The sequence below is a fragment of the Cornus florida genome, unplaced genomic scaffold (genome assembly GCF_030987335.1).
Source record: "Cornus florida cultivar Cherokee Brave unplaced genomic scaffold, ASM3098733v1 CherokeeBrave_3.0.0_Hap2_Chr11, whole genome shotgun sequence".
Taxonomy (NCBI): domain Eukaryota; kingdom Viridiplantae; phylum Streptophyta; class Magnoliopsida; order Cornales; family Cornaceae; genus Cornus; species Cornus florida.
Window position 1 is genome coordinate 131,332,712 of NW_026775581.1, and position 7,646 is coordinate 131,340,357.

Genomic DNA, 7,646 nt, shown 5'->3' on the forward strand with positions numbered 1-7,646 from the left:
TGTGGTTACTTTAGGGTTACTAGCCCATGGGTAACCTCCCTATGTGCGCACTAGACTATATAGAGGGATTATCCCCCGTACTAGAACCACGTCCTAGCTGTAGCCAAACAACGACATCTCTAAGTTTCCAAAATCAACAAGTTGTGCAACAACGTATATATCAGCATATATATACAAGATAATCAACTATCTACCATACACAACCAAATTTGGAAACCTATACAATACATGTTCTAAGTCCACAACTAATATGATATGATGGATATCGAATCTTCAGTGTGTGATTCGTTACGCGCTATGCATGAAAGATGTTAAATACGAAGTGTGCAAATCATTACACAAGGCAACAATATATTCAATAAGGAAAACATATTCTCATGAGTATAAATACAGCAACTATGTTATCCAATGCTCAAAATATAACCAAATGAATATACAACAAGTCCAAGTCCATGATTTGAATATAGAAACCACTTCTAAAACACAACTAGATCATGGAGCAAATTGATAGAATTTAAATAGATAAACACAATTAAATTCTCTAGATTCTGATTCAATTCCAAATAACCTCAATTTAATACATGTTAAAGGACATGGCATGGTCATCACTTATATTTATTCTAAAACTCAATTAGGTTGTCGGAACAACAAAGTAGAACTTTAATTAAATCATGCTAATTTAATTCCCAAGGTTCTAAAATAACTTCTAATAGTCCCAAATTAATATATGCTAGTAAACAAGTCATGATCAATACAATTATCAAGTTAAAAACTTAATTAAGCTAAGGGAACCATAAATAGATTTTAATTAATTCTTTTAATTAAAATCCCTAGATTTTCAAACTTAACCAAATGCTCTCAATTTAACATATCTTAGAGAACATGCCAAGGACTAATGTAATATCACAATACAAGTTTATGTCATTCAATTTACGACCATGTGAATTAAACTTTCACTAAAGTTAAATATAAAATAAAAGTTGCAATTCTCATGCAATTAATCCCAATTTAATATACGTGAACAACCATACCAAAGCCTAATTTTCTAGCATGCCACAAATCAATTCCAAGTTGTATATCACCATGAGGATTAAATCTTAAATAAGGAAATTAATTAAATGAAAGGTTTCAAAACCTCACCGAATATTCTAAATCAAATATATGTGAAGCTATATGGCATGTAGATCAAAAATATCAAGTCGGAATTCAAATGAAATGAATAGTGCACTCGGGGCAAATTAATTAATCAAGTTAATTAATAATTACTAATTTTTCAAAACAATTCCGATTTCTCTCAATTTATTCTATGTTGAAGAGCATGCTAGGGCCTAATATAATATGCTAACACATATTGATTTTAAGCTAGTTAAAGCCATGTGAATTAATCTTTCACTTAAGATAAATATTAAATAAAAGCTTTAGTACTTATTTAAATGTTCTAATTTTAATACACGACAATGAGCATATCATGGGGTAATATAATATCATGCTACATGTTTAAACCAAGTCACGAGCAACCGGAAAAATTAGATCCCGTACAAGAAAAATAAATAATAAAATCTCTAGATTTTATATTTAATCATGCAAACAAGTAGTATAAGCATCACAAGAATGCTATATAACAAGAATTTGAACTTAGAACATCCCCTACCTCAATTTGAGATAAAAATCTCAAATCCCCACTGAAACGAAAGTGCTCCGTATCCGACGATACTGAGAGGTTTTATCGGGGACAACACTGTGAACAAGAATCCGCAAAAAGCCCCATGAAAATCCCAACTTGACTCCAAACTTGAACTTGAAAAATCGTTGGAAATGGATTCTAATAAGGGCATAAGATGCGCGGTGTCAAGACAAGTATTAAACATTAAGGCCGAAAACTTTTCATCAAAGAAAAGTGAACCAAAAGAGGAGAGAGAAGATGGCAGCCATGGAAGGCTGTGGGATCTGGTCCAGAATATGTGGGGAAGAAGAGGAAAATTATGTTTTAATTTTTCAAACCCCTTATTTATAGAAAATCACAAAAAGTGCCCCGAAAGGGCTCCGCCGGGTCTGGAAAAGTGGATTTTGAGCAGACGTGCTCAAATGGCAAAACTCCATGAACAAAATAGATTCAAAATGAGAAAATATGAACAAAGAAAGAAACGGCGTCAAAAACTGAGTTCCGAACAGAAAGTTATGCCCCGAGCAAGTTCGGCAGTAACTGGAGCCAAAAATCCCTAAAACTGGAGAAAACAACCAGAAGGAAATTCTAAAAGTCCACGACTCGACGAAATGTAAAAATGAATCCTGTACGAGAATCCAGACTCCAGATGAGACATTTTGCGATAACTTTCGTTAATTGCACAATGACCTCTATAAAAAGGGTTAACTGCAAAACTGCCCTAGAATGAAAATATATTCCAAAAGATATTTTCTTAGATACCCCTGAAATAAAATATCTTCAAAAGATATTTACGAAAAACACCCCAAGAAATGAAAAAGATTCTAAAGAATTGTGCATCCGTGCCCCTGTGGGCACCGGGAGCAACCAGAGTACTTTCTTGCAAAAGTAAAGATACGTATTTCGAGGAAACCACTCAAGATGAAGGCACGTGAAGTCAAAAACCAACTCCGAGCATGAGAAGTGAGGTTATGCAAAAAACTGACAAACGGAGATAAGACAGAATAGAGAAAAGGACGAAATAACGCATAGTGTCGAAAAATAAAAAATGTGAAAATGACTCGATCCTCAAAGGAAGTTGTCAATCCACGGAAAAGAGTCTCAGGAACCAATTCCGAGCACTCGAGATGACATTAAGCGACACGAAACAGAGTTTAGAAAAGAAAATTAAACAAAAAAAATTCATTCGTAAAATTTCAGGAAAAAGGAAAGTAAGGCAAATGACTGGGTCGTTACAGTTGAACTCTTTTTATTTATTTTGTGTTCACAGCGGCCTTATTTGCCCCTATGAAAAAAATAATAATAATAAAAGAAAGACAGAGGGATCTTTTAGATTTGGAAATGTTTGAGTTGAATGATTAATTGATTCTCTCTCTAGCTATATATATATATATATATATATATATATATAGATGCGGGAATTCAAGATCCAATAATGAATGGAAATCAGCAACTCATTATGCTTTTCACAGAGGGAATTGATATACTACGATTAGTTGCAAAAACTAACACAAAAACATATAGTCCATCAGTATGAAGCTCCTCTAGTTGATGATGATCAAACGGATCAGAATAGAGACTAATGTTTCTCAAACTCTACTTGCAATAAAACTCACGGACATGTAGCTTACCCATCGCGTGAACTCAGCTCAGAGTACTAAGGTATTAGTGCATATTATCTCCATAATATATATATATATATATATATATATATATATATATATATATATATTTATAATTGGAAAGTAATATGGGCCTTTGAAATCTTCAATTAAATTAGTGCAAAATGTTGAGAGTGGTGAGATTGAACTCCAGTTGCAGTGGATAAATATTCCTAATTCCAGTAGTTTGTAGATCTAATATGAACTGTCTTTGTTTATTGCTAAGCATGCTATGGTTTGCAGATAGGTTTGGTGTGTTTCCCTAGTTGTTATTTTGTTTAGTCATGTAATATAGAGTATACTTAATTTCAAGGTTGACTCAAGTGGGTAAGTGTTACAAGGGGAGATTTGTCCCATATCGGATCCGGATGGGAAATACCATGGGTATAAATAGGTGGGTATGCAGCACTACCCAACAGTTCGAGCTTTTGGGTAAATAGGCAAGCGCCCACCTGTGACAGTTGGTATCAGAGCCAGACCCAGTCCTTGATCTGGTGCCACGCCAAGCACCCGGCCCGGAAGGCGTCCGGGTGAGCCACCCCGGGTAGGCAGGGTGGCCCGACTGCAATGAGGGCGTTGCGAGTTCGGGTAGGGGAGAATGTTACAAGGGGAGACTTGTCCCACATCGAATCCGGATGGGAAATAACATGGGTATAAATAGGTGGGTATGCAGCACTACCCAACAGTTCGAACTTTTAGGTAAATGAGCAAATTTTTGTAAAGTATTAAAGAAGATGAATGGTGACATAGTGAATGCTGGCTATATGGACTTACAAGACTGGCCAAAGAAGCCATGTTTAAAAAGCAAGTGAGACTTACTAATGAACAGCATTCTCATTCATTTACCATGACCATTATATTTGTTAAATCTAAGATTAAACAAGTTTAGTAGGGACTGACAAGCAAGTTGATTTATGGAGTTAGGCGTGAGATAGATACTATAAAGGAGGAGGTTCCCTTTAGTTCGACACTCGGAAGGCACATAAAAGAAAACACTCTTTCTGAATTGTTGGATACTTACCGGGGGCTGGTGCATCTCATAATCAATCAAACCAAGCCTGATCTTCATCCATTTATTTCTAGTCTTCAGCAACCAGTTCAACTTGTTCTAACACACCATCTTAAAATGGAAAACGTTTGAAAGCCCACTATAAATCTGGGCTTCGTTATTGACTTTTGCCAAAAGACAACCCCTGAAGCCCCGTCCAATGGACTCGTGAAGAACCTTAATCTACCATTGAAAGCCCACTCTAGATCTGGGCTTAGTCATTGTCCTGAATATGTATTAAGCCATTATATGTTTGTCATCTTGCCTTCTTCTTTGGGACACAATTTATTCATTTTAAATTTTTAATGGGCAATGGTTTAAAAATAAAACTAAAATTCCTCCATGGGCAAACTGTTATTGGATAAGCAAACAAAAAAATACAAAAATAAAATAAAAATAAAAAAACAATCTTGCAATGTTTGGTAACACCGAAACAGTGATTTGGATTTAGGATCGAAATTAAATAAAACTTTGAACTAAAACTCATTCAATTTCAAATTTAAAGCGTGGATTCAATATTCTCAAACGTAACATCAGAGCTCTTATACAGTTAAAGGTTTTATATATATTTTTGGTCAATTTTGAGGGAAAAAAAAAACCTTTTCTTGACTGCAAGTAAGATTGAATTTTAATAACAAAATGATATTATATAAAATAAATAAATAAAAACAAATCAAATCAAGAGTAGTGTTATATAGTCTTATTAACAGTCTAGTTTGTTTTGAACGAAACAGAAACTGAATTTCATTTGTCTCTAAAACTTACTCCCTCTAAAATTCTCGGTTGGAGTGATTTATAGTTGGATTTGTTCTACTTCAAAAGAAAAAAAAAATTACCAGACATAATTTAAAAATTAAGCATATAAAATGTAAAGAAAAATCTCCAAATGAAAGTTTTTTTTTTTTTTTCAGGCTCTAATCCAAACAATAGAATACGATATATTAATCATGCACTTATTTAGGGAGTAGAAGAATGGTTGAGAAGATGTTGATGGTGATAATGACAACAGAAGTTTGTATTTGTTTAACTTAGAAGACCAATATTTTATGGATTAAAGCGTAAATTGAAAGTAATCGGCGTGATTTTAAAATAAAACCTCAAATTTTAATTAACTGAGTTATTGTTGGCACCGACGAGTCGATTTGCATAACCTTCAAATTTCATTTTTTTCAAAACAACCCCCTCATTATTGTTTTTTTATTTTATTTTTTATTTTTCTATATATAGAATTTCAAATTTCTAAATTTGTCCCCACACTTCAAATCTTTAATTCCTAACTATGATCATTTGTCACTCCAAATCCCTATTTTTAATCATTTCTTTTTTATTTTTTCTTTTTTTTGGGAAATGAAACGCACACATTCATTTTTGTTCTTATAAAAACTTGAATCTTCTAACTTTTTATTTTAAAAGACGAAAAAATACTACTAGAGTACAAGGCCCTTTGATTATCATCTCTTTTGGATCTCTTTTAACTATGAACGAATGATAATTTCTAAACCATTTTAGAGAGAGAGAAAAAAAAAAAAGAAAAAAAAAAAAAGAAGATTGATCACAATCTCCAAGAAAGTATGAGAAAATCCTAAATAAACTATTCTTTTTTAATTTTATTGTATACATAAAAACCATGAATTACACTCATTAAAAAAAATGTGAGGACCCATATTGTAAAACATGCAATTTTGTTAGTTATTTGGTCTTTAATTATCAATTAATTTTTCTTTGAAAAACCTAACTGAAAATATTCAAGTATTCAATACAAAGAAAAGTTTCATTCATTAATTTTAAATATTTTAAGCTAAAACTTTCTGATTTGTAGAGTTCTAACTAATTTGATTTATTGAAAATTTATTAATAGTATTCACTGTAAAACGAAATCAGAAATACACTAGAACATACCCACATTTGAATTTCTTTTGTTTTGTATAATTGTATTAGTTAAATATACATATTTTTGCTTCAATTTATGTGAATGTCTTGCTTAATATAGAAATTCATCTAAGACAATCGCAAATGTATTAAAAATATATATATTTTCAATCAATATTACAGTAAATTCTTATTTTTATTATTTTCAATCAACTTTTTTTTATTATTTTTTTTATTTTTTATTTATCTTATTATACTTCAACGTGAAGTCGTGAACCCCCACGAGTGAATTATTGGCTTTGAGAAAAAAAAAAACTACATAGCATAATTTATTTATTTTTTGAATTTTTTTTTTTCTTCTACATTTTTTTATATTTTATATTTGTTATGTTATATATATATATATATATATATATATATATATAGTGTACCAGTACCTGCTAACTTAAAATCTTGACTTCGTCCTGCTTGGCCTTAAACTCTCGGGCCATGAAAAGTTGAGAATTATACCCTCAAGTCAAAGTTTTTGATAGTGATTTCAAGAACAATTTTAGTTTTTTTGGTTTCTTCTTCGATGAACCAAAGATTCGTAATTATTTGGAATGGTGGTGGTCACTACCAGAAAATAAATATATAAAATTTTAAAAAAATTCAATCAATATTATTGTATTTGCGCAAAAGTCCTTTTCGTTATATTTGACCTGACGGCAAAGTTTGATTTTAGTACTCAAAATTATAAATGATAACCTTATCACATTAATGAGATAGATTATATTAATGGGGTATTATTATATTTTAATATTCTTATTAATTGTATTTTGTTATTGATCATTAAATGAATAATTTTTTTTTTAGTTGCATCTTTAACATATAGTCATATACATAAGGGTGAACTACATTAAACCTCCCTTTTCTATATATATTTTTCACTAAACCTCCCTTGACTATTTTTTTGTCAAAAAAACCCCCTCTCAACTATTAGAGGTAAGTGATTTAATTAACTTCCGTTAACTAATTATTAGATGAGGGTGATTTAATTCTCAAATATATATATATATATATATATATATATATATATATATAATAGAAAATAAATTTCAAGAAAAAAAATCTAGATTTATATTGGAAAAAAAAAATTAGGCATAATTTCTGGTAGTGTCCCTTTAATAAATCTATATAAAATGAAAATCAATAAAAATCAAATAAATGAATGCACAATATAATTCTCAAATATATATATATATATATATATATATATATATATATATATATATATATATATAGCAAATAAATTTCAAGAAAAAAAAACCTATATTTATATTGGAAAAAAAAACCATTACAACAACATATATTCTTCTTCTTGTTCAACTTCTTTTATTTATCCATCATTATAATATTATATATA